This window comes from Neoarius graeffei, chromosome 17 (genome assembly GCF_027579695.1).
Source record: "Neoarius graeffei isolate fNeoGra1 chromosome 17, fNeoGra1.pri, whole genome shotgun sequence".
Classification (NCBI taxonomy): domain Eukaryota; kingdom Metazoa; phylum Chordata; class Actinopteri; order Siluriformes; family Ariidae; genus Neoarius; species Neoarius graeffei.
In genome coordinates this window covers 5,502,139-5,528,392 of record NC_083585.1, presented here as the reverse complement: position 1 = coordinate 5,528,392, position 26,254 = coordinate 5,502,139, and the positions used below count along the sequence as shown (strand labels likewise).

The 26,254-nt window shown below is 41.9% G+C and overlaps 2 protein-coding genes across 4 annotated transcripts in view; one reads left to right on the top strand and one right to left on the bottom strand.

Moving 5' to 3' along the window:
• The window catches only part of LOC132901310 (zinc finger protein 850-like), an 808,362-nt gene that overhangs the window by 403,519 nt on the left and 378,589 nt on the right, over positions 1-26,254 (bottom strand). The window lies entirely within an intron of this gene.
• The window catches only part of LOC132901312 (zinc finger protein 271-like), a 93,958-nt gene continuing 72,162 nt past the window's right edge, over positions 4,459-26,254 (top strand). For all 3 annotated transcript variants that reach the window (XM_060943626.1, XM_060943622.1, XM_060943621.1), the window contains exon 1: positions 4,459-4,565. The gene's annotated coding sequence lies outside the window, so the exon portion shown is untranslated. The remainder of the gene's footprint in view (positions 4,566-26,254) is intronic.

The window sequence follows — 26,254 nt, the reverse complement described above, 5'->3', positions numbered from 1 at the left end:
TGTTAGATATTTTCAGTTTTGGCGGCACGGTGGTGTAGTGGTTAGCGCTGTTGCCTCACAGCAAGAAGGTCCTGGGTTCGAGCCCCGGGGCCGGCGAGGGCCTTTCTGTGTGGAGTTTGCATGTTCTCCCCGTGTCCACGTGGGTTTCCTCCGGGTGCTCCGGTTTCCCCCACAGTCCAAAGACATGCAGGTTAGGTTAACTGGTGACTCTAAATTGACCGTAGGTGTGAATGTGAGTGTGAATGGTTGTCTGTGTCTATGTGTCAGCCCTGTGATGACCTGGCGACTTGTCCAGGGTGTACCCCGCCTTTCGCCCGTAGTCAGCTGGGATAGGCTCCAGCTTGCCTGCGACCCTGTAGAAGGATAAAGCGGCTAGAGATAATGAGATGAGATGAGATATTTTCAGTTTTGTCATTGAAAAAATTCATGAAGTCCTTGCTACTAAATACTGCAGGTTTGCATGTGTCTATTGTGGTCTTATTCCTGGTTAATTTTGCAACAATTTTAAATAGGAATCTAGGGTTATTTTTGTCGAGCCGATGGCGAGCTTTCCTGACCACACTGTCTGTGTGTTGTCCAAGAGAGGTCCTCTGTGATGTTCACACCAATGAACTTGAAGCTGCTGACCCTTTAAACCTCAGCTTCATTGATGTAGATGGGCTAGTGTGCCCTCCCTTGCTGTCTCCTGTAGTCCACTATCATCTCATTAGTTTTACTGATGTTGAGAGAGAGGTTGTTGTCCTGAGACCAGCTGGCTAACGCCTTCACTTCCTCTCTGCATGCCATCTCATCGTTGTCCATAAGGAGGCCCAAGATGGTTGTGTCATCAGCAAACTTGATGATGATGTTGGCACTGTTTTTTTCAGTACAATCGTGGGCGAACAAGGAGTACATGAGGGGACTGAGCACACAGCCCTGTGGTGCACCTGTGCTCAGGATCAGTGAGGAAGAAGTGTGGCTATCGATTATCACCACCTAGGGTCTGCCTGTCAGAAAGTCAAAGATCCACCTGCAAATGGTCATCGGCTCATGGAATCATGAAATATTTCGTCATGATTGCATTTTCTCTGCTCACAACAAGAAAGTTTGTACTTATTAAATGCAAATTTGCACCTAAATTCTTTTAAGATCTTGCAACCTGATTTGATTTTGATGGGAAAGATCACGCAAATAATACTATATATTAATGTCATATATAAAGATGACCCCAGACATATCTGTTCTACACTTCATTTTTAATGAAGAAAAATATGCCACAACCCATTGCATATTTGGTTCAATTCCACTTTGGTAATTGCACTCACAAATACAGACAGAAATAAAAGGCAGAGAGACTACTTCTCAGTTTGCAGTCAACAAGCTTCAATTCAACTTTCAACAATTCACTTTTGTTTAATTGTATTGATATAGTGCTTTGGGCAATGAATTGAAATAAATGCAACACCAACAATTCAGGAGTTCCATTAATGACCATGTTCAGATTCTGTTAAGGAAATGGTCATACACATCCTGTATTTCATTTGCTAAGTGATTTGCTGAACATTTTGCTCATTTTGAACATTTACAAGACATTATGTTCCTTTTGGAATATGCAGATTGGTGTGTGAGAAAATGACCCTGAGGCACTCTGAACTAACATAGCCTGATAATGTTTTTTTTTTAAAACTTTGCCAGGAAATCAGATGTTGGAAGAACAGCTGGATGCACTGGCACACATTTGGCCTGGCGTAGTGAAAACCCAGATGCGTACCCTTTCCTCATGTACAGGTTTGAGCCCATGGTGTTAAGAATAGCTTTGACGCTGAACAGTGGCTGCTGTGGTCAGATTCAGAGTTCAGTCTTTGTGCTTTGTTGGAGTTAACATACAACCGGCCCAGGACCTTAGATGGGGTAAGAGAGAGCTAAGTTCAGTAATCCAGGAGTCAATCCTGGAATATTCTGCTCTGTCATCAGACTTCTTGTCCCATCACAACACCTGGCACCAAAAGGACTCATGAAAGCAAGAGCCTATGGAATGAGGAGTTCACTCAAGGTCATGTGACTTGCAAATAGCATGACACAGCAAAGATGCATTCCCATACCAGGAGTCAATCCCAGGCCAACTGTGTGAAAACCAGGAATCCTGACCACTAGACCATATGGTACAGCCTTGAAGTGTAAAGGCCACCTTTGAAGTGCTTCGGCCATTGGTGAGAACCCTGGAGTTTTCCAGAAATGTAGCTGTCAATTTTTATTTTATTTAGTTGTGTGGCTAGCGAGTTGAAATTTGTTGTTGTTAGCAAGTATATAATCCAGAATATTGCATGGGATAAAAGAGAGCCGCGCCGGCCACAAGCCAAACCTAGAATCTTCTCATCCATAACAAGACACAATATCTCTTGCTTCACTCAGCTGATTTCTCCATGGCAAAGTTCACATCCATGCCCAGGTTTGATTTCTGCTGGAGTTTCAAACAACTTTACACTGTCCCATTTCTAAGGGGCTGCAGGAGTGATATCGTGACCAAAAACATCCAGAACTGAGTGGAGATGTTATCTGTAATAAAAATGTTCCCTCTCTCAAAGGGTTGTTGGTCATAGCCCATGGTCCTTACTGATGTTTCCATTAGGCCACCAGAGAAAGCGAAAAAAAATCTTGGTCTTCCTCAGCAACCCTCACCTGGTGAAACATGGCTTGAATGTCGACATTGAGCAATTCCATAATTTCCCCATCTACTTTATCTGGGAAAATGGCATTAATTAAAATAATTAAATTTTATGATTTTGAGTTATGTTTCATGAAGCCAGAAAGTTCAGCTGCTAAAAATTTGTTTTGTGTCATATTTGCTTGAAAATAAAAAAAGCTGGGTGAACATTGTCTAAGTCTGGTGATTCCATAATTTTTGCCAGGGGTTGTGCACTCATTATGGACATGAATGTGATAGCAATATCGGCCTTTCAAGGATTTCTTCTGTGGTACAATGATGGTACAACATACATCTTTAACGGGGGAGGGGAACACCAACCAATAATCTGGTCCACAACTTTTAATTTATTTTGAGTTTTCTGAAGTCAACTACTGAACCTGATCTAAGCTTGAGCCAAGCCATGTTTGGTTGATGTGGCCAGAATTGTAGCAGTTGGGTGGTCAGTTCCTTTCTGTGCACTCATGCACGCCTACAGTCTGGGCAATTTAGAGTAGCCAGTTAACCTAATTACATGTCTTTAGAGGAAACCAGAGCACCCAGAGAAGACCCACACAGACAGAACATGCAAACTTTACACAAAACGGCCCCTCCCACCAGGCTTGAACCCAGAACCTTCTTAAGGCCTCTGCATGCTCTTGCGACAAGGCTTTTGCAGGTAGCTTTTTGCAGACAGTTGTAATTTATTGTTGAGCGGGGAGTAATAGGCATGCACGATGTTATTCACCGGCACAATGCAAGGGGGCGCGACGTCGCTAGGAGTAGTTGGTGGGTGTGGTTAGTGGAGTGTTTATCCTCCGGTTACTTATAATGACTAGAACTTTTTTTTTATAATGACTAGAACTGGAGTCGTAAAGATGTACGTACTTCCTCAATCAACCACTCTTCGTCCTGCTCCATCTTCGCTCGTGTTTTTAAAAATGCCGGTCGTGAAAACAAAACAAACCGGGAAAGTAGGGAAGTGGAAGTGCGTGTACAGCGGATGTAGAGTGTACCAATCAGAGCCCTCTTGTCTGCGACGCTGTCTGCGAGGCTTCTGCGGTGGTCACAATTTTTGGGAGGTGCGCGCAGAGCGTCTGCGAAGATGGGGGGGCTACGCAGATGCTATCTGCGACGCCGTCTGTGAGGACTGGGTTGTCAGCATAAATTGGCCTTTACTGTGCAGTAACAGCATTAACCACCACACCAACATGCTGCCCTAAAAGTATACCTTCAGGGTATACTTTTATACATATACATACAGCATCCCTAATATTTGTTTAAATATCACCTTGGACAGACACCGTTTGTAGACATCAAGCTTTTGATAGAAAGCTGCTTGGGCATTAGTGCAATAGAAAAACATTCACCTTATCATCTGGAACTTGTGAGTTCAAATACTGATATTGTCAAAAGTCAGGAAGAGAGGGGTGTCAAGCAACAAGTGTCTGTGAGCTCATATGTAGGGAAGTGTTATGCTACATGAGCAGCAGTTCAAATAGATGCTGGCTTTCTGTGCTTTAGAGGAGTCTTTATTATTCTGCCCACTTTGTGCTTTGCACCACTGGAAGCAAACCAGCCACAGAGAATTTTAGCTTCTAGCAGAAAAAAAACCCCCAGCACAGACAGCCAAATGGGTCCAGGCATGGAATATTACACTTTTTAAAACGACATTTTAATTGTTGTTAGTAGAAGTGTGTAAGGGGTGGGGTTGGGATAGGCGTCCTCCACCCTGAAACTCCAGTCCAGGTGGTGGCGGTAACGCGTCCAGTAGCTGCTTCTCCAACCGACAGAAAACACTGGAGAAGAAAAAACCGCTGCTCGCCTGAACAGCTTTAGCCCCTCGATTTATAAAAATAAAAGCACGTTATTGTGTCTGTCTCTGAGGATTTAAAACCCTGAGGTAAGTTAAACTGAAGGTGTGAGGTCGAATTCCAATACATCCCCACTTCACTGTTTTAGTGAACTCCGTTCAGTCTGAAATAATGCCGTGTGCGCTCTCGGTAGTGCACTACTTATCCACTCAGGAGAGAGCTGTAGTTTGGCTAACCTGCTTAGTTGTATATTGAAAGTACTTAAATAATCTTCACTTAAAGTTAATTTCCATCACATTATTATTATTATTGCTAAATTGCGGTTTCCTCTCAATTACAGCTTTTATTTCTCAGCTTGATTTCTTACAGACTTTTTTTCCCTCATTTTTTTAATTTATATATAAGCCAATCAGGCAGCGTCATCCCCTCTGCAGGATGTTAGGCTGAAAGCTTTACCCATTGAAAATGAAAATGGATGAAATCATAGCGGACTATTTTAGGCATGTTTTCCTAAACCTGGAGATCTCGCTACTGGAAGAATCGTTTGGTGTTGAGCTCTAAGCCTCTGATCCCTGGAGAGAGAGAACTGTGTCTAACAGTTAGCGCTGGCAGCAATGAAACCTGTTAATTTAACTCAGGGCTAAAGGCCCAACTCACAAAGCTCTGCGTCCTGTTTTTGCTCTGGTTTTATTCTTAAAGTTGTGATCAGAAGTGATTTGTATCTCCACTGCCTTGATACTTCTATCAGGCTGTTGGTCTGCTCGCTGCTATTCTTCATCCGCCATGCTGTCTTCTGTTCACAAAAAAAGTTACACCTCTAAGAAGTGTAGATTGTTCACTGAGGGTCATCATGATCGTGTCATAACTGATCATGATTTAGCTGAGTTCATGTGGAGAAAGAAAGATTGGAAAGCATTGTTATTACCTTTATCAAGGAGGTTGTGTTTTCGGTGCAGTTTTTTGTCCAATAAATTGACTTTATTTGTAGAATGCTTTTAACAGTAGGCATTGTTGCAAACAAGTTTGACAGAAAAATACAGATTTTAAATATATTACTTAATAAATGTATCCTTGATGAGCAAATCTGAGGTGACAGTGGAAAGAGAAAAACTCCTTGAGATGACCTCGAAAGGGAACCCATCTTTATTTGGATGATGACCGATTGCATGATTATAAATAACTCCCTTCTATAAGTGTGTCCAATATGGTCAAAAAAATGCAATTGTATAACCAGGAAACTCATTAGTTTTAACATGAAGTTTATTTTGTTGATGTTATCAGCTGTTCATTGATGGAGACTTGAGTGCAAAACGGATCATGATAACTGCAGTCCTAAATTATATATTTAGATTGTCCATATGGGGCCATCTTCCACAGGAGAGAAGTAACGAGAACCTCAGCTAGAAGTAGGGCATCAGGATGGATCAGGCGCTGTACATATGGGCCATCCTTGCAGGTGCAAAGTGATGAGAACTCCAGCTAGACATAAGGCATCAGGATGGACCAGGCAGGTCCAAAGAGCAGGAGAGGTCCGCATCACTGGTATTTCAGGAGTGACATGTAACTTGACAGAGAGAGAGAAACACAGATTGTTAGGTTTGTCCATTGTCACCTAATTGTTAAGAAAACTGTGTATATTGTGTTCCGAGTACAAGCAGGAAGTCCGGCAAGACCAACTATAACTGCAAAGCTAAAAGGGAGAGCCAGAAAGTAACACAGACATGAGGGAGCCCTGGGACATAAAGCAGCAGCCACTACACTGTCAACAAACCCGAATGAATGTGCGAGAGTGGTGGTGATGGGGGGAGACAGCATCCATACATGTATACAAACAAACAAAAGGCTTGACTAAACAGATATGTTTTCAGTCAAGACGTAAACATTAAGACTGTCTCTCTGAGTCCTAAATATTACTTGGAAGGCTGTGCTATAACTGTGGGGCTTAGTAAGAAAAGGCTCTGCCCCTTGATGGAGCCTTCACTATATGAGGTGCCAACAGACTGCAAACGCTTTTTGATCTAAGTAGGCGTGGTGAGTCATAAAGGACCAGAAGTTCGCTCAGGTACTGTGGCATGAGACCGTTCAGTGCTTTAAAGGTCAATCGTAGTATTTTATAATCAATATGAAATTTGATTGGGAGCCAGTGCAATGTGGATAAGATAGGGGTGATATGGTTATATCTCCTAGTTCTTGTAAGGACTCTTGTTGCTGCATTTTGAACTAACTGGAACTTGTTTATGCACTTATTGGAACATCCAGACAGTAAGGCGTTACAATAATCCAACCTGGAGGAAACAAATCCATGAACTAGTTTTTCTGCATCATGTTAAGACATTGTTTCTTAGGAATATTTCTGAGATGAAATAAAGCCATCTTTGTCATGTTATCAAAATGAGTTTCAAATGAAAGACTGGAGTCAAAGATCACCCCAAGGTTTTACTGTTGCACATGAAAAAACAGAAAGGCCATCCAGAGTTACTATGTAATTAGAAAACCTACTTCTAGCTGCATGTGGTCCTAGTACAGGTACTTCTGTCTTGTCAGAGTTAAGTAAAAGGAAGTTAATAAGCATCCAGTGTATAATGTCTTTTACACATTCATCAGTTTTAAGCTTTTTTTCTCTCATCTGACTTTGCAGAAGCATACAACTGTGTGTCATCAGCATAACAGTGGAAGCTAATATCATGCTTGTGGATAACATTACCCAGAGGTAACATGTGAAAAGAAAAAAAGCAGTGGGCCTAAGATGGAACCTTGTGGAACACCAAACTTTACCTTAGTATGCATAGAAAAATCGCCATTTACATCAACAAACTGACAGTGATCAATTAAATTGCTGTCGTCAAGTCAACTTTATTGTCAAATATGCTATACATGCTCGACATACAGCACAGATGAAATTTCAGTCCTCTCTGACCCGCGGTGCAAACAGGCAATGCAATAAATAAAAATAGAATAACTGAAATAAACAATATAAACAGTATAAACACTCTAGATAAGAAATAGACATAGACCAGTGTTTCCCACAGACCAGGTAGCAATTTGTAGTGCTCCACTGTGCCGATGAGGGAATCGTGGTCGGTGGAGTCGGTCATTGGGGTGTATGCAAAGTGTTTACAGTGGGCGGTGTTCAAACACATAGTATTTTTCTTCAGAGTCACCTGCTGGGTAGGGCTGGGTATTGATCAAAATTTTTCGATACCGATACCTTCATTTCGATACCGGTTCCTGAACGGTACCTTTTTCGATTCCTAATTTATAATATTAATCCTGGAAAAAATGAAAATTTCATTACACATTCTGTTGCACATATTGGAGTATATTTATTCAAGTTATTTCCAGTGCAAAAAGAACACCAACACACACTATCATATTCACACCATAGACACACACACACACGCCAATGTAATCAACAGTTTTTCTTCAAGAAAATTAACATATCAGCCTTCTCAGGGGACAGGCAAGCCCTTTCCTGGTTGATGGTGTCCCCAGCAGTCGAAAATGTGCGCTCAGCAGGAGTGGACGATGCCTGCACACAGAGGTACCTGCCTGCCAAGTCGGACAACAATGGCAAAGTGTCTCTCACAGTCCACCACCAGGTTGCTGGGTTAACAGAGGTCAGTGTGGATGGCAGTTCTCTGTATCGCTGGATCTCCTCCTGGGCCTTCTCTGTGATGGTCTTTGGTGTCTCCTGCCTGGTTTCCACTGCCATGTCCTCATCAGCAAACAGCTCCCCAAGGGCAGAGAGCCCTGGTTTCCTCTGAAAACGACAACAACAAGAAGGCGTCAGGGTTGATGCCAAATTAACTTTGTTCTCATAATGAAATAAGAGGGAAAACAATAACATTGCATGTTTTTATTTTACCTTTGTTGCTACTGTAGAGTCTTCATCAGATGAGTCTTTGCCACGGTCACCAGCTGTCCCTTCAAGCTCCTGCTCCATCTGCTGGGCCTGGGTCACTACACCTTTATTCTGCATTCAATGGATCATGGGAGTTAGCCTATGTAAAACTTAAAATGGAAGAGGAATAAAATGTTACTAATTACAAACACCTGTTGTGAGATCCTATTTATCAGCTCCTTCTCCAGTCTGGACCACACTTCGTCTGTCACTTTAGTCTTGAATCTCGAGTCCAAGGCTGTGCCCTCTTCCAAGAACTGCCTGATGCTCTCATCCTGCAAGACAGAAACAGAGAATAGTATGTCATGTTAGTCATTGCCATGTAAGTTGGTCATATCATATTTGGGTATACATGTTTCTAAATAAACCGCAATCCTGTATGATTGTACTACTTGGTATCATTGAGAGAGGTCACCCCAGATCTTCTCCTTGATGGCCTGTGTAAATGAGGAGTCTTCATCGGCAACTGTAAAGTGGTGCTGCAGTTTACCCAGGATGGGCAGAATCTGGCCCAAAGTTGGACTCCTTTCAGCGGAGATGCAGAGGGTTGAAGTTTAGAGTATCTTCATAACTCTGACAAACTCTTCCGCCTTTCTGTAGTCATCATCATTAAGCTTTTCCAGCCTGCAAAAATATACACAGTTTTGACGACAGCCCAGCATTCCAGTTGGTTCACATTGATGGAAATAATGATGTTAGATCAATGCCCCCTTATCTATACCTGTCCTTCTCCATTGATTATTTTTTTAACCGAGGATCCATGGAGGCTGCTTGAAGGGCAGGAAACTGTTCCAGAAATCGCTCCACCATCAAGAACCAGCTGTTCCACTGGTTCCTCCAGAATGACTGCATGTTCTGGAAGACCTATGGAAAGACAATGTACAGTACATGTGGTTGTCTATTTATAGTATTAGTAGTAACAGTTCAATATCCATCTCATTCACTTTTCTCACTTTTGGACTAAGTTCAGTCAATTCTGACTTCTTACCAAGAAGACGCTGCTTCTCTTTAAGGACAGGCTTAGCCAAGCTGCTTCGCTTCATCCACACCACCGTGGCCTGGATTCTTCCTGACCACCTTGCAATGGCAGGTACAGTGTAAAGCTTTTTGCTATATTCAGCGTGTGGGCAAAGCAGCTAATCTTTCTGATGCTCATCTTTTTAACGGCAACATCCATATTAGCTGCGTTATCAACAGTGATGGCTACAACCTTTTCCTTCACATCAAACTCCTCAAGAATATCACCTATCTCCTCAGCTATCACCTGCCCTGTCTGAGAAGTATACACTGCCCTGGTATGCAGGATTTTCTCCTTCATTTCCCCTTCTCTCACATAGTGGACAGAGACAGTCAAGTAGTGCTCCTGTGCCACACTGGTCCACTCATCCGCGGTTACAGCCACATCCCTGACGTCTTTCAATTCTGTCTTGACCCTTTCCTTCTCAGCTGCATACCAGGCAGGTATAAATGTGTTTGCCAGCGTGTCTCTGCTGGGGGGCTGATACCTGGGGTTAAGGGTTCTTATCTCCCTAATTGACAAACATTAGACAAAACATCAAAAATAACATAGTTGTGTTCTCATTGCTTAAAAACACATCACTTAAAATACATCTAGGCTTAATTTAGATAAAGATAAAGGATTACAGATAAATATAAATGAAGGACTTATTCAACAATATCCTGTACAGCCAACTTACCTAAACCACGGAGTCTCCATTGTAGAAAAAGGCAGCAAACCTTTCACCACAAATGTGTCACTGCCCTATGGCACTCAGCTTGTTTTTCTTTGGTAATTTTGGCCTTTTCTGCTAGTGTGAATGGATTTACGGTAGCTGCCTGCCTTTTCCTCCTCACATCAGGGACCTGGGCAGAGGCTGTGAAGGTTTTATACGTTAAGTTTTTGAGACTAGCGGGAGGTGAATATATATATATATTTTTAAATAACACTCATGCACGCGTGCACACACGTAGGCAGCCTACCCAATGATGGAGCACATTTTAAAAGCTAGCATTTAGATAACTTTTCACTTGGCTAGTTACAGAGCCATTAAACAAAGTTAGGCGCTAATATCTTACTGTACCGTTAGCTATACATAAACTTACAACAACCTAGCTCTTACCGTGACAAACAAAGCAGTTCAACGGAATTCACGGAACAACTTACCAGATGAAATATCAGACACGATGCTGTGCTCGGTACTTTCAGATGAATCCGAGTCTGGTGGTAAAACGTCCTGCAGAGAAGTCGGGGGTGGCGAAGGTGCATATGTTGGTGTGTGGGAGAAGACGGTGCAACTCTCCACTCTCAGATTTATTCCATGCACCGTCAAATGCTTTAGTAAATTTGAAGTGTTGCCCGACTTGCAGGTGATGCTCTTGTTGCATATATTGCACCGCACAGTATTGTTATCGCTCTTGCTAAAATATAACCAAGCTTTCGACTTCGGCATTTTGTAGGCATTGACGACGCAACAAAGTACTGCCCCCTACAACATGGGAAACATGCTTTTTCATGCACGCGAACGTTTCAGCCAATCACAGGTGGCAGGTCATTAAGCACGCCAGCACGGATCAGAGCCCATCCACTTTACACGTGATTAACCTCTGGGAACCGAAACGTGGAACCGAAAGGCGAGGCATGCTTCGATAACCAGAAGAACCGTAACATTTCGGTCGGTGCCATGAAGGAACCGAATTTCGGTGCCCAGCCCTACTGCTGGGACTATTTTAAAGCTACAAGAAGCATTTGATATTATTCAGTTCAATCTAAATTCTTTTAAGTTCTTTAAGAGAAGACGGCTAAAAAAATTTTACCAGAACCCTGCCTGGTTTCATTCCTCGACCCAGCTTTTACATTACAGGGCAGGCCATTAGTTTGCTGGGCTTGATGTTGGTGGAAAACCTGTCTTTTAAATTTATGAAAATTACTCACCAAAATTGAAATTAAAGTTTAGTTTTTACCTTAGTTTTTTGCCTTTTTGGTGGCAATCTTTCAATCATTCTTGAGTTGACATTCAAGGAATAAATTGCAAAAAACAAGCTGGAGGTCTTTATTTTACAACCCCTGATTCCAAAAAAGTTGGGACAAAGTACAAATTGTAAATAAAAACGGAATGCAATAATTTACAAATCTCAAAAACTGATATTGTGTTCACAATAGAACATAGACAACATGTCAAATGTCGAAAGTGAGACATTTTGAAATTTCATGCCAAATATTGGCTCATTTGAAATTTTATGACAGTAACACATCTCAAAAACATTGGGACAGGGGCAAGAAGAGGCTGGAAAAGTTAAAGGTACAAAAAAGGAACAGCTGGAGGACCAAATTGCAACTCATTAGGTCAATTGGCAATAGGTCATTAACATGACTGGGTATAAAAAGACCATCTTGGAGTGGCACCGGCTCTCAGAAGTAAAGACGGGAAGAGGATCACCAATCCCCCTAATTCTGCGCCAACAAATAGTGGAGCAATATCAGAAAGGAGTTCGACAGTGTAAAATTGCAAAGAGTTTGAACATATCATCATCTACAGTGCATAATATCATCAAAAGATTCAGAGGATCTGGAAGAATCTCTGTGCGTAAGGGTCAAGGCCGGAAAACCATACTGGGTGCCCGTGATCTTTGGGCCCTTAGACGGCACTGCATCACATACAGGCATGCTTCTGTATTGGAAATCACAAAATGGGCTCAGGAATATTTCCAGAGAACATTATCTGTGAACACAATTCACCGTGCCATCCGCCGTTGCCGGCTAAAACTCTATAGTTCAAAGAAGAAGCCGTATCTAAACATGATCCAGAAGCACAGACGTCTTCTCTGGGCCAAGGCTCATTTAAAATGGACTGTGGCAAAGTGGAAAACTGTTCTGTGGTCAGACGAATCAAAATTTGAAGTTGGAAAACTGTTCTGTGGTCAGACGAATCAAAATTTGAAGTTCTTTATGGAAATAAGGGACGCCGTGTCATTCGGACTAAAGAGGAGAAGGACGACCCAAGTTATCAGCGCTCAGTTCAGAAGCCTGCATCTCTGATGGTATGGGGTTGCATTAGTACATGTGGCATGGGCAGCTTACACATCTGGAAAGACACCATCAATGCTGAAAGGTATATCCAGGTTCTAGAGCAACATATGCTCCCATCCAGACGACGTCTCTTTCAGGGAAGACCATGCATTTTCCAACATGACAATGCCAAACCACATACTGCATCAGTTACAGCATCATGGCTGCATAGAAGAAGGGTCTGGGTACTGAACTGGCCAGCCTGCAGTCCAGATCTTTCACCCATAGAAAACATTTGGCGCATCATAAAATGGAAGATACGACAAAAAAGACCTAAGACAGTTGAGCAACTAGAATCCTACATTAGACAAGAATGGGTTAACATTCCTATCCCTAAACTTGAGCAACTTGTTTCCTCAGTCCCCAGATGTTTACAGACTGTTGTAAAGAGAAAAGGGGATGTCTCACAGTGGTAAACATGGCCTTGTCCCAACTTTTTTGAGATGTGGTGTTGTCATGAAATTTAAAATCACCTAATTTTTCTCTTTAAATGATACATTTTCTCAGTTTAAACATTTGATATGTCATCTATGTTCTATTCTGAATAAAATATGGAATTTTGAAACTTCCACATCATTGCATTCCGTTTTTATTTACAATTTGTACTTTTGTCTCAACTTTTTTGGAATCGGGGTTGTAAATATTGAACTCAACACTTACCTCAACCAATACTAAAATGAAATAAATAGTATAATGTAACAACAAAATAATAATAAAATTAAAATATCATAATTAGATGTAAGAAACCACTTAAGGTAACACCAAGGCAACTAAAAATAATGAAAAAGCATTACCCTAATTGGTGCAAAGCCTGCATGCCCTATCAGAACATTTAATTCTGCGTGGATTCCTGAAAAAAAACTCAAGTGCCCTATCGTAAGGGAAGTCATTGGGTTTGGGACCATTTATGGAGATTCGTAAGCAGGCTGCCAGGTGTTCCCCTTGGAGCCTATTCCTGAGGTCTGTTTTAATCTTTGGATAAAAAAGTACATTTTCTTCATCATCAAAGCACTAAAAATTTCCATTACATCAAAAAAATATACAAAGGAATACTGAATTTCTATGTGCTTGCCCTATTCATAGCTGAGAAATCCCGCTTGCAATTCTACTTTGCTAATAAAGCTAATAAAGATGTTTCTTAAAATATTCAGATTTTACACTTCAGATAGCATCAACTAGGCATTCCGCGAGTATAACTGCATTTTATTTAGGCTAGTGGGAAATCCTTATTTATTGTGAATGTCAAGCCATTATTAATAACTTGCATGAATGCTGAAGTGGGATAAACGGGATAATGCAATAAGGCCGGTTCCTCGCGTCAAGCTGCTACTGTATGCATCAAAATTGGTTTATAGCCTGACTCAGGGATGTTTGTTTCATGTAAGTCAAGAAGGCTATGATAAAGCTCATCACGAGCGCGACGTAGGCTACCTTTTAAAATAAGGGGTCGGAAGGCAAATCGGGAAGGCTGCGTTATTTTTAATTAGCCTAACAGGCCTACTTGCAGTCCGGGTATATGCGCAACGGCAGGCCTGTCTGTCTGTCTCTCTCTCTCTGTGGGTGTGTGCGCACATGCGTGAATGAGAAGAAAGAGCACTATGAATGAACGGAACGATACGCAACTTTTTTTTTTTTTTTTCAAAATTGCGAGTATGTGTGGCGATAGGAATCCATTCTGTGGCGCTGCGCCACACAATGGTCTATGTATGGGAAACCTTGTAGACTAGACTAAACACTCGCAGGGGTGTGTGTGTGTGTATAGTGCATCTCAAAAAATTAGAATATTGTGAAAAAGAAGAAAGTGAAAATGTTATATTATAGACTCTTTACACAAACTAAAATGTTTCAAGCATTTTTCTATTTCAATTTTAATCAGTATGGCATACAGTACAAAAACATAAAAAAAATCTCAAAATATTAGAATATTTCATTTCGAGTTTGAGTAAAACAGTATGAACGCAGTGTATCTCTTGGTCTAGTTCAGTACACACAACCACAATCATGGGGAAGACTGCTGACTTGACTGTTGTCCATGAGATGATCACTGATGCCCTCCACAAGGAGGGTAAGCCACAAAATTTCATTGCTGAAAAGGGTGGCTGGAAAAGGTTCACAAGCAACAGGGATGGCTGCAGTCTTGAGAGGATTGTCAAGAAAAGTTGATTCAAGAACTTGGGAGAGCTTCACAAGGAGTGGACTGAGGCTGGTGTCAGTGTATCAAGACCCATCACGAACAGACATCTTCAAGAAAGGGGATACAACTTTCGCATTCCTAATATCAAGCTACTCCTGAGCCAGAGACAATGTCAGAAGTGTCTTATCTGGGCTAAGGAGAGAAAGAAATGGACTGTTGCTCAGTGGTCCAAAGTCCTCTTTTCAGATGAAAGTACATTTTGCATTTGATTTGGAAATCACGGTTCTAGAGTCTGGAGGAAGAGTGGAGAGGCACAGAATCCAAGGTGTTTGAAGCCCAGTGTGAAGTTTCCACAATCTGTGATGATTTGGGATGCCATGTCATCTGCTGGTGTTGGTCCACTGTATTTTATCAAGTCCAAAGTCAACACAGCCATCTACCAGGAGATTTTAGAGCACTTTATGCTTCCATCTGCTGACGAGCTTTTTGGAGATGCTGATTTCCTTTTCTAGCAGGACTTGGCACCTACCCACAGTGCCAAAACTACTTCCAAATGGTTTGCTGACCATGATATTACTGTGTTTGATTGGCCAGCCAACTTTCCTGACCTGAACCCCATAGAGAATCTATGGGGTATTGTCAAGAGGAAGATGAGAAACACCCGACCCAAAAATACAGATACGCTGAAGGCCACTATCAAAGCAACCTGGGCTTCAGTAACACCTCAGCAGTGCCACAGACTGATCACCTCCATGCCACACCGCATTGATACAGTAATTCATGGTAAAGGAGCCCCAACCAAGTATTGAGTGTATAAATGAATATACATTTTAGAAGTTGAACATTTCTGTATTGTAAATCCTTTTTTTGATTGATCTTAGGGAATATTCTAATAATTTGAGATACTGGATTTCTGATTTTCATGAGCTATAAGCCATAGTCATCAAAATTAAAACAAAAAAGGCTTTAAATATTTCACTTTACATGTCATGAATATAGAATATATGAAAGTTTACCTTTTTGAATTCAATTATGAAAAAAAGGAACTTTTTCATGGTATTCTAATTTTTTGAGATGCACTAGTGTATGTGTGTGTGTGTGTGTGTGTATATTATATCAGGGCTTTACATTAACTTTTTTGCTCACTGGCCACTGTGGCTAGTGTTTTTCCCGAGTCACTAGTAGAGCTGTGCAATATATCGTATTTTTATCACGATATCGATATTGGTGTCAAACGATATCAAAATTCATAATATCGATATGAAACGATTTTTTGTCATTTGTAAGGTAAAACAACCCTTCTGTCCCCTAATGCACACCGTAGCCTTGTATACGTCATCCATTCTACTCCCGCGATATCTCCGCAACAGTAAAAAATCAGTTCTTCTGTTTTCATACGTGTCGGGTGATTTGATATATTGATTTCTTAATATGTTGTTTGATTTGCTTGCTAATAGTTATAATAATACAATTAACATATATTTGTCATATTTTTGGATGTGGGACTGGGTAATGTAAAAATGGCATCTACGGAAGAAAACAAGCACAACAATATTAGCACATATCCAGCTTGCTAGCTGTGTTAGATGTGTTAAACCGTGTGGATTTAAGTGGGATAATTGCGAGTCGTCCTGTGGTCAAGGCAGCGTTTTAAGGTAAGGCAATTTGGTTATTAATGTTGCCCGCCGCGGCATGTTTACTTGGGTTCATTTGATTTTGACTTGTGCATCTGCAGCTAGCATCATGCTTTGAAGTAGGTTCTGCTAAGGACGGGTTTATTGCGCGATGTAGACGGACTCAGATGTAATTACATTGTTTTTAAAATTCCGTGTGCTTAAAACGGTGTCCCCCTGCTAATCATGTAGCCCTAATCATGTGTTGCTTTTACTTTTCCTAATGGTGAGTGAAATATCTCTGCAAATGGTATTTCAATGCTGACATGCCAAAAAGATAGCGGAGTCCACATTTGGAAGATGAAGGAAGAGAAGCCTGATGCTTGAAAATAGATCGCTTAATCCACAACGCATATCTGTATTTGAGACATAACCTGCAACTAGTGGGGATGTTTTGGAATGACTGTGCATAGGGTGTTTTTGGCCACAGAACACTAACCCACAGTAGTAGGAGGACTACTGGGTTCGTGGATTTTGTCTGTTGACTGAGCGAAGCATGGTGTTTGCCTTGTGCCATTTCACGTAGCATCTAGCCGCAGTGCCACCTACACTTTCAGGGAATGTTTACATGCCACTGAGCTATTTTCATGTATGTTAATTCTTAAGGACTTGTCTCTATATTGTGCGTGTTCACACACGGACTGGCCATCGGGAGTAGCGGGAGTTTTCCCGGTGGTTCAGCGTGGGCCGGCGGAGAAAAAAAAAACAAAACAGTTGCGCGCTGGCCTTTAATATGATAAGCAATGTTAACAGTTTCTTTAAGAAACAGTTAACATTGCTTATTACAGTTGCGTGCTGGCCTTTAATATGATAAGCAATGTTAACAGTTTCTTTGCAATGTTAACAGTTTCTTAAAGAAACTGTTAACATTGCTTATCATATTAAAGGCCAGCGCGCAACTGTTTTTTTTTTTTTTTTTTTCTCCGCCGGCCCACGCTGAACCACCGGGAAAACTCCCGCTACTCCCAATGGCCAGTCCGTGTGTGTGCGTGTATAATGTTGGTGTCTTAACAACACACAAGCTTACTTTGTAGTGTGTGTGAGAGAGAGATTTTATCCTTGGCTGGCTACGAGCCAGTGTGGACGTTACGCAGTAATCACTGGTAATACCAGCGCTGGCTCCATCCTCTGTGATCGGAAATGTTGAGTGAGGAGAACGTGAGCCTTGTGCAGGCTATAGGACCTATGCAAAGTACGCGCTTGCACAGTAAATAGTTTAAGTAAAAGGCGTTTCAGGGTACAACGGGAAGGGTTGACAGGTAGCCTATGAGGCCTGTACTATAAAAATGTGGCCCGGTGCCTCGGGTGTTGATGATCGGGGCTTTAAAAAAAAGGTGTATAAATATCGTTTTAAAAATCGCGATATCGATATTTACTGAAAAAATCGTGATATTGATTTTTTCCAATATCGAGCAGCCCTAGTCACTAGCCATTCAGCCTTTTCACTAGCCACAATTTTGTTGCCAGGAAATTGCAGTTTTTTCTTCACCATTATACGTTAAAGTTCGGAAGATCTAGATTTAATTATGAATGGCAGCATATAATGTATCTCTACAGTAGCACTCAAGTATTCAGTGCTGTTAAGGTAGCTCCCTATATGAAAACATGCAACCAATTCAGACAAAAATATAAAGAGTATTCTGCTTATTGAACTCAAATTCAAGCCCCTTACAATATGAAATATCATATAATATGAAAAATAACATTCAGTACAACTGAACTGATTCTAATATTAAAAGTTCAATTCAAAACATTTATCATTGAAAAACATTTGATGTTTTGATATGCAAGTATTGTGTATTATCAAGCATTATGTATATTATGTATTGTCTATTAATTTTGTGTGTGTGAACATGTGTAGAGAGAGACATTAAATGTCCTCATTACATTCATCATCAGATGAGTCTGAATGGTCCATGAAAAATGGTCTTCGTGACCTGAGGCTTCCAGCAGGCTATAAGTTGATAGCTGGGGCGAGATCAACTTCTTTACAATCGTGTGAACGTTTCTAAACAGCAGCGCCATCCTCTCCAGCTCAGCCGACTTCATGACCGCCAGGGACTGAAAGCATTGCGGTCCTGTAGTGAACGAGCTGTCTTTGCCTGTTTTGATGTTATAGGACCGATGTGTGCATTTGACTTTTCGTGGTCCTTTATAGTTTCGAGTTTAAAATTACTGGTGCCTGTCTTTGCCAGACTTTCTACAGTCTTCGCAGTACAGGGTATTTTCGGTTTTGCTATGAACTAGCCAGTCTTGCCCGAACTTCCATTTGTCATTGAACTGTCTTATCTTCCTATTAGCGTCTTGTTCATCTCCATGGCCGCAGCCAGCTCTGAGGCCCCCGCGGTCCAGACCTCGGTCATTTTTAAGAGCTGAAAATACATTTGTACGCTAAATATTCAACTGGATAAAAAAATAAAGAATAACATTAAAACGTCTCCATAAAAAGTGCATTGTTAACTAGAGCCGACAATTCCCCTGTGGGAAATTGAGAGTGATGCAATGCGCGTAGCAGTCATAGTTCCAGGAGCTGAGCTGTACTGTGTGAATGTTTGACTTGCCTTGATGCTACAAGCCTGTGTCTCTCTGAGAGGGAGCAGCCCCTCCCTCCTGTGTGTGTGTGTGTGTGTGTGTGAGAGCGAGCAGCCCCTCCCCCACCCGCGCGCTGCAAGCAGAGACACAGAGAAGCACACAAAAAGGGCAGTTTTTCCTCAGAGGGCTCCCTCCAAACAACGGGGATTTACTGGAAAACGGAAGGAGATATTCACAAAATTCTTTCACATTAAGTGCCACAAGGGTCTCCTGAACACATTGATGTAATTAGTGATGCAGACTGCAGTCAGCATCACTATTGTTCTTCTGCGTGTTTCTTCTTACTTAAACTTATTCATCTTCCTTACAAATTTCGATTTTGAATAACTCAATAACCGTACGTCGCACACAGACAAGCAATATATCAAAATGTGCGGCTCGATCGGACTCGCTATGCTATTACTTTGTTTGTTATTCTACAATTTTTTTCGCGACATAGTCGCGAAAAAATCGTCCAAAATTTCCCACTCATTTCTATGGAATTAATTGAAAAACATGGCACTTTTTCAAACATCCGCTGCTCTGGCATGCTTTCACCTAGAGACATGATTCAAACTTTAAAACGTAGAGAAACTTCTCCTCTGTCGATCAGCCGTTCAACTTTTCTGCTGGATTCTATACTTTTGGATCAGTCCCTGGTCAAACACCATGTGGGTACCTGGAGAAAATCTGGCTTTACAATGGGTGTCTATTGCGTTACACACCAGTGGGGCTCAGGAATTTAGAGTGTAGGCAGCCTGAAAAAAAAGCTCAAAATTTCTTTTAAACTGTGATTTCAGCCACAATTCTCACTCTACACACACAATTTTCTCAAAAGTAGTAGCCACACTTGTTCTGATTCACACAATGTGTCTACCTATGTGGTAGGATTTACAGTTTTTGAATGAGAAGCCTGAAAGTAAGGAGAGGACAGGCGTGCTTCCCCATAGACTCCCATTATAAACGTGGCAGAAAAGTCACTCGTCTTTAACCTGCTCTAGTGACCTTATTTTTTACACTACAGACAAAAAAAAAATTATATCAGTGTGTTCAGGAGAGCCTTGTGGTGCTCACTGTGAAAGAAGTTTGTGAATATCCCCTTCCGTTTTCGTGTAAATCCCCGTTGTTTGGGGGGGTCCCCCCTGAGGAAAAACTGCCCTTTTTGTTAGCCTGGTTAACGCGACTTCAAAGCTCTCCGAGCATTTGGTCTGGCCAAGCTATTAAGCCAAACCGTTTCCCAGAGCCCGTGGTTGACCCACCTCCCTGAAATGCCTCACTTTGCTACTGGTCGAAGCCAGAAAAGGCTGTGACGAAGCTGAAACCAATCACATCACTCTTTCCTCTGACGTATGTGACGTGACAGGGCTAACTGGTAGATTAAACTCTTACCGAAGCCGGTCAGGAGCAAGGCGAAAACGTCCTTCCTTTCAATAAATACCTCCAGGGGTGCTCTTTGCTCCATTTTCAATGAGAACTTCCTGTTGAATGCTTTCAATACAGCATCTACTGCTGTGTTAAAGGCTTGCTGCTGCTCCATGTTCATGATGTGAATGAAGCGCTTCCGGCATAGATTCTGTAAACAATCTATGGCTTCCGGTCGCAGTTCTACTATGTCACTGCCTTGAACACGCCTCTACCCAGGGCCGTTGGAGATGCTCAAAGTTGATTGGTTCCCGATTTTTCGGGAGCTTGGAAATGCTGTAGATAGCCTGCCTGGCCAGACTAAGCTCGGAACAGGCCCTCGTGTTGCGTCACGCTTAGGATGGGCGGGCCCAGGCTACCTTTTTGTGTGCTTCTGTCTCTCTGCTCAGAGCGCGGGTGGGGGAGGGGATGCTCGCTCTCTCACTCACACACACACACGGGAGGGAGGGAGGGGCTGCTTCCTCTCAGAGAGACACAGGCTTGTAGCTTCATGGCAAGTCACACATTCACACAGTACAGCTCAGCTCCTGCAACTGTGACTGCCACGTGCACTGCATCACTCTCACAATTTCCCACAGGGAATTGTCTCTAGTTTTTTTTGTCTGTAGTGTAAAAAAATGAGGTCACTAGAGCGAGTTAAAAACGAGTGACTTTTCTGCCATGTTTATAATGGGAGTCTATGGGGAAGCGCGCCTGTCCTCTCCTTACTTTCAGGCTTCTCATTCAAAAACTGTAAATCCTATCGTGTAGGTAGACACATTGTGTGAATCAGGACAAGTGTGGCTACTACTTTTGAGAAAATTGTGTGTAGAGTGAGAATTGTGGCTGAAATCACAGTTTAAAAGAGAAAGTTTGAACTTTTTTTTAGGCTGCCTACACTCTAAATTCCTGAGCCCCACTGGTGTGTAACGCAATAGACACCCATTATAAAGCCTGATTTTTGTCCAGGTACCCACATGGTGTTTGAGCTGGGACTGATCCAAAAGTAGAGACCCTAGCAAAAAAGTTGAATGGCAGATCCACAGAGGAGAAGTTTCTCTACGTTTTAAAGTTTGAATCATGTCTCTAGGTGAAAGCATGCCAGAGCAGCGGATGTTTGAAAAAGTGCTATTTTTTCAATTAATTCCATAGAAAATGAATGGGAAATTTTGGGTGATTTTTTTTTCGCGACTATGTCGCAAAAAAATCGTATTTTAATGAACAAAGTAATAACATAGGAAAATTTAGATTTTTCAATTCATATTCGTGCATTCTGGTGCAATTTAAGGTGAAATTAATGAAAATGAGATTATTCATATTTTGTTAACATTATTATATCTATTTGTTTCCATTTCTTGTTCTATCAATTTCTTAGTTACATTTAAATTTCCTTTGTTCTTGTTCTCTGTTTGTTTAACACATGCTGTTGATTACTGTTTTACATTAACAATTGTTTGTATAAGTTTTAGAATAAGCTAAGTTTTGCCTCACCATGCAACTAACTTGTTTATAGAATAAGCTTTGCCTGTAACCCACCTTGTGTGATGTAGACATATATTTTCCTTTTTTGTCATGGTTTCAACTTTGGCTCATATATTCTCAACATTGTAGATATTGAATTCTCACCACTGTAGATATTCTTATAGAAATAGAAGGACAATGAACTTTTTAAATACACCTTTATATAATAGCCACAAGACACACACACAGGCCAGTCCCAAGTCTGGATGAAAGGTGAGGGTGTCATACTAACCCTGATCATGCTGGATTTAAATGGGCATTTTTATTGCCCATGAAGTTTTATTTCTTAACTAATAAAATATCATGAGAATCATTGACAAACCATATATTTCCTGAAAGGGTGGACTTTGGGGAATAATCTAGTGAGATTTTTGCAAAGCCTTACCTGCTCGGGGGTGATTTATAACAGGTATGCTCAGGTGAGCCAAAAAGGGGTGAAATGTTTTTTTTTTTTTTTTTAATAAGACAAGATATAAACACCAAATTTTCAGGATATGTCCTTGGGGGAGAGCAATTCCAGCGTTATGGACGTGACACTTGAACTCAAAATGGCAACAAATGACCCAGTGCATGTTTTATTGTCTCCCAGTATTTAAACAGGTGTTGCATATTTTAAGGCTGTACCATACTGGAGAAGTGATAGAACAAGAACAATTCCCATAGTACATCTACGGCATGCCAGAAAATGCCAATAAAAGATGCGTTATGGATGTGACAGAAAAAGTATCACTTTTCTTGGGTGACTGTACATTTTTATCAAACTCTGTGAAATTGTAAACCTAATGTCGAAATGGAGATATCCATTTGATAGAGGGGTCCAAGGTGAATATTAAAAAAAATCTTTGTTTAAAATATTTTGTATTTCATGCAGAGTTTCGGAAGGAAAAGTCAGCGTTATGGATGTGACGAAATTCCGTTACGGATGTGACGGGGAACTAGTAGTAAATTTTTGCAAATTCAGCTCATTTGCATAAACCGTTGCCATGGCAACAGCAGATACCCTAGCAACTGGGGGTATACTGGGTTTAGCAGGGTCTGGTTGTACCAGAGAGGGTCAGAATAGTTATTTTTGTTGTAATTAACTAATGTAGACCTTGTTTGGCTATTTTGATAGATATCATCTTTGGATATTTGAATAATATATGGGATCAGATCTAATTTACCACATTATTTTATCTGTTCTATTTCAATCATAGCAACCAACATTTATACTTCATTCTTTAATCACTAAAAGTTGATATACACGTGTAGCCATATTTCTTGGCAGTGTATCCTGAAATTTTGATATTAATATACAGAGTCTGAACGATTTTACACCATCTGAAGCTAATGCGTGTGTGTTGAAATGCTGTTTTACGATTTGGCACCATATTCGGCGAGCTGTAAACCGAGCGTGACGTCGCGCACTCTGATTGGCTGCCGAGTTCAAAATGAAACCGTTCATTAACACCCGATAGTTAAATTATGCACGATCGTATTTATGAATGAATGACACCACTGAACTCTCTAGCGGAAGACGCAGAAAGTGGTATAAAGATGGCGATGATCGGACAATGAGAAGTTTGTTTGTTTTTAGCTCAAACTGTTTACCTGGCCTTTGGCCTGGTTGGGGAGCGTGGAGTTTGAACATATTTCTATTTGAATTTCACCGTTCTGATGGTCTCCTTGCCGCAACCGTCTTCGTCTACAAGATGCTATTTTCCTGCCAAAATGATGCTTCCGAACATCTCCGAAGATGCACGAAGATGACACACTCCTGCCGCGGAGCGGAGGGTGATGAAAACAAAGATGGCGGACCTCGTATCGAAAAGGTGCATTTTACGAACAATTTCTTCACAATTCTGGGTAAAATATGAGTAATAAAATTAATTTGTATCAAAAACATACTTGCCTGCCCGGACCACTGTTTGGCCAAATTTAGTAGCCCGAACTGGCCCGAAAGACATAAACACCGCCGGGCCATCGGGCAAGTGCTAATGTCTAGGCCTGCCCCCACTGCCTGACTCAGGCCGGGGAGCCGTCCGGCCTTCAGCTGACACCCCCACCCCCCCAGGCGGGTTAGGTAATCCGCCACAACCATCTGTGCCCCTGTCCTGTGGACCATCTCGAACTTAAATGGCTGAAGGGCTAGAGACCGAGTGATCTGCGCGTTGGCATCCTTCATGCAGTGGAGTCACTGGAGCTGGGCATGGTCAGAACAGAGGGTGAATGGGCGTCCTAGCAGGTAGTAGCGGAGAGTGAGTACTGCCCACTTGATGGCCAAACACTCCTTTTCTATGGTGCTGTACTTTGACTCACATGGAGAGCTTGCAGCTGATGGACAGCACTGGACGCTCCTCCCCCTCCACCACCTTCGACAAAACGGCCCCCAGCTCTCTGTCTGTAAAACAAAAGGGAGCAAAAAGTCAGGAGAATGCAGCAGCAGGCCCCCACACATAACCGCTTTTACCTGAGCAAAAGCCCGTTTGCATGGCTCCATCCACTGGACCGGATCTGGCGCCCCCTTTTTAGTGAGGTCAGTCAGCAGGCTGGTGATGTATGAAAAGTTAGACACGACCCACCTATAATAGCCAGCCAGCCCCAGGAACTGCCTGACCCCCTTTTTGGTCTTGGGTTGCAGGCAGGCCACAGTCACTGCAGTCTTATGAATTTGGGGATGGACCTGCCCATGACCCAAGTGGAAGCCCAGATACTGTACTTCCACCCATCCAACTGCACACTTTTTTTTTGGGGGGGGGGGTTTGCTGTGAGCTCAGCAACCTCAGAACTACCCTCCGATGATGTAGGTGGCACTCCCAATCATTTATAGTAATGATTATATCATCTAAGTAGGCCGCCGCATACGCATTGTGGGGAAGGAGAATTTGGTCCATGAGACGCTGAAACATCCCCGGAGCCCCAAACAACCCGAAAGGAAGGGTGACAAATTGGTGTAAGCCAAATAGTGTGGAAAAGGCTGTTTTCTCACAAGATAATGGAGTCAAGGGGATCTGCCAGTATTCCTTTGTCAAATCCAGTGTTGCGTAAAAGCAAGCTGCGCCTAACTGATCGAGCAGTTCATCAATGCGGGGCATCGGATATGCGCCAAGTTTACACACAGAGTTGATTTTTCTATCGTCTAAACAAAACTGGACCAGCCCATCAGTCTTGGGTACCAAGACCACCGGGCTGCTCCAGTCGCTGTGCGACTCCTCAATTACTCCCATCTTAAGCATAGCCTGAAGTTCATCCCGCACCACATTTTTCTTGTGTTCAGGGAGCTGATATGGGTGGCTGCACACGACCACCCTTGGGGGAGTCTCAATGTGGTGTTCTATGAGGTTGGTGCAACCAAGGAGGGGTGAGAACACATCAGAGAATTCCTCCTGCAACCTAATTACCTGTGCTCTCTGGGACGGTGAGAGGTGGTCTCCACAGGAGACCGGGATGAATTGGGCTGCGCTTTTTGGACTTCCCTCCAGTCCCAGCTCCACCCTCTCCGTAACTCCTGTCGCCAGAGTGACAGGAACCTCCTCTCTCTAAGGTTTCAGGAGATTGAGGTGGTAAATTTGACGCGTTGCCCCTATCTGGCCATTTGACCTCGTAGTCAAACTCTCTAATTTGCCATGTGACCATGGGCAGTAAAACGGGAGACTTTTTATCTCCCGGTGCAAATTCCCTTAGCCGTGCCCCTCTGTTGTACAGGTGAGCTTGACGTTCTTGGGCCTGTAGCAAATTCTCCTAGGTTATGTGACTCAGTGCATGGAGATTTGCTCTCAGGTCAAGAACATTTATTGAATTTCATTTTTACTTTGAGAAGGCTCCTCCTCCCAATTTTCTTTAATAATGTCTAAGACACCATGGGGCTTGTGCCCATACAGCAATTCAAATAGGGAAAACCTGGTGGAGGCTTTGGGACCTCGTGCACTGCAAACAACAGAGGGTCAAGCCACCTGTTCGAATTTTCAGCATCCCTATGAATGAACTTACGAATCATGTTCTTAAGTGTTTGGTTAAATCATTCGACCAGCCTGTCCATTTGCGGATGATGAACACTAATACAAATCAATTTAATCCCCAGTAATTTGTGCAGTGTATGTGACAAATTTAGTGCCTTGATCAGTCAGAATGTCTTTTGGAATCCCGACTCAAGAGATAATGCAAAATTGAATTGAATGCCTTTATTGTCATTGCACAGATGTACAACGAAATTTCAGTGCAACTCCTCAAGTGGTATATCCAGTATAAAAATAAAAGTCTAATATTAAATAAGTGTAATATAAAAAATATATTAAAACACATTTTAAATTTTAAAAAGGCTAATATAAAATAACTAATATAAAACAGCACACATCACATACAGCAGACATTGACATAAAACAGGTTAATATATAGATGAGTAATTACACTTGTATTGGACAGTCCAGAAAACATTGCACAGAATATTGCACATACTTCAATGAAGAGTTGAGTTGTTTTATGGCACTTGGATAAAAACTCTTCATGAGTCTGGAGGTGGGGGCCTGTATGAA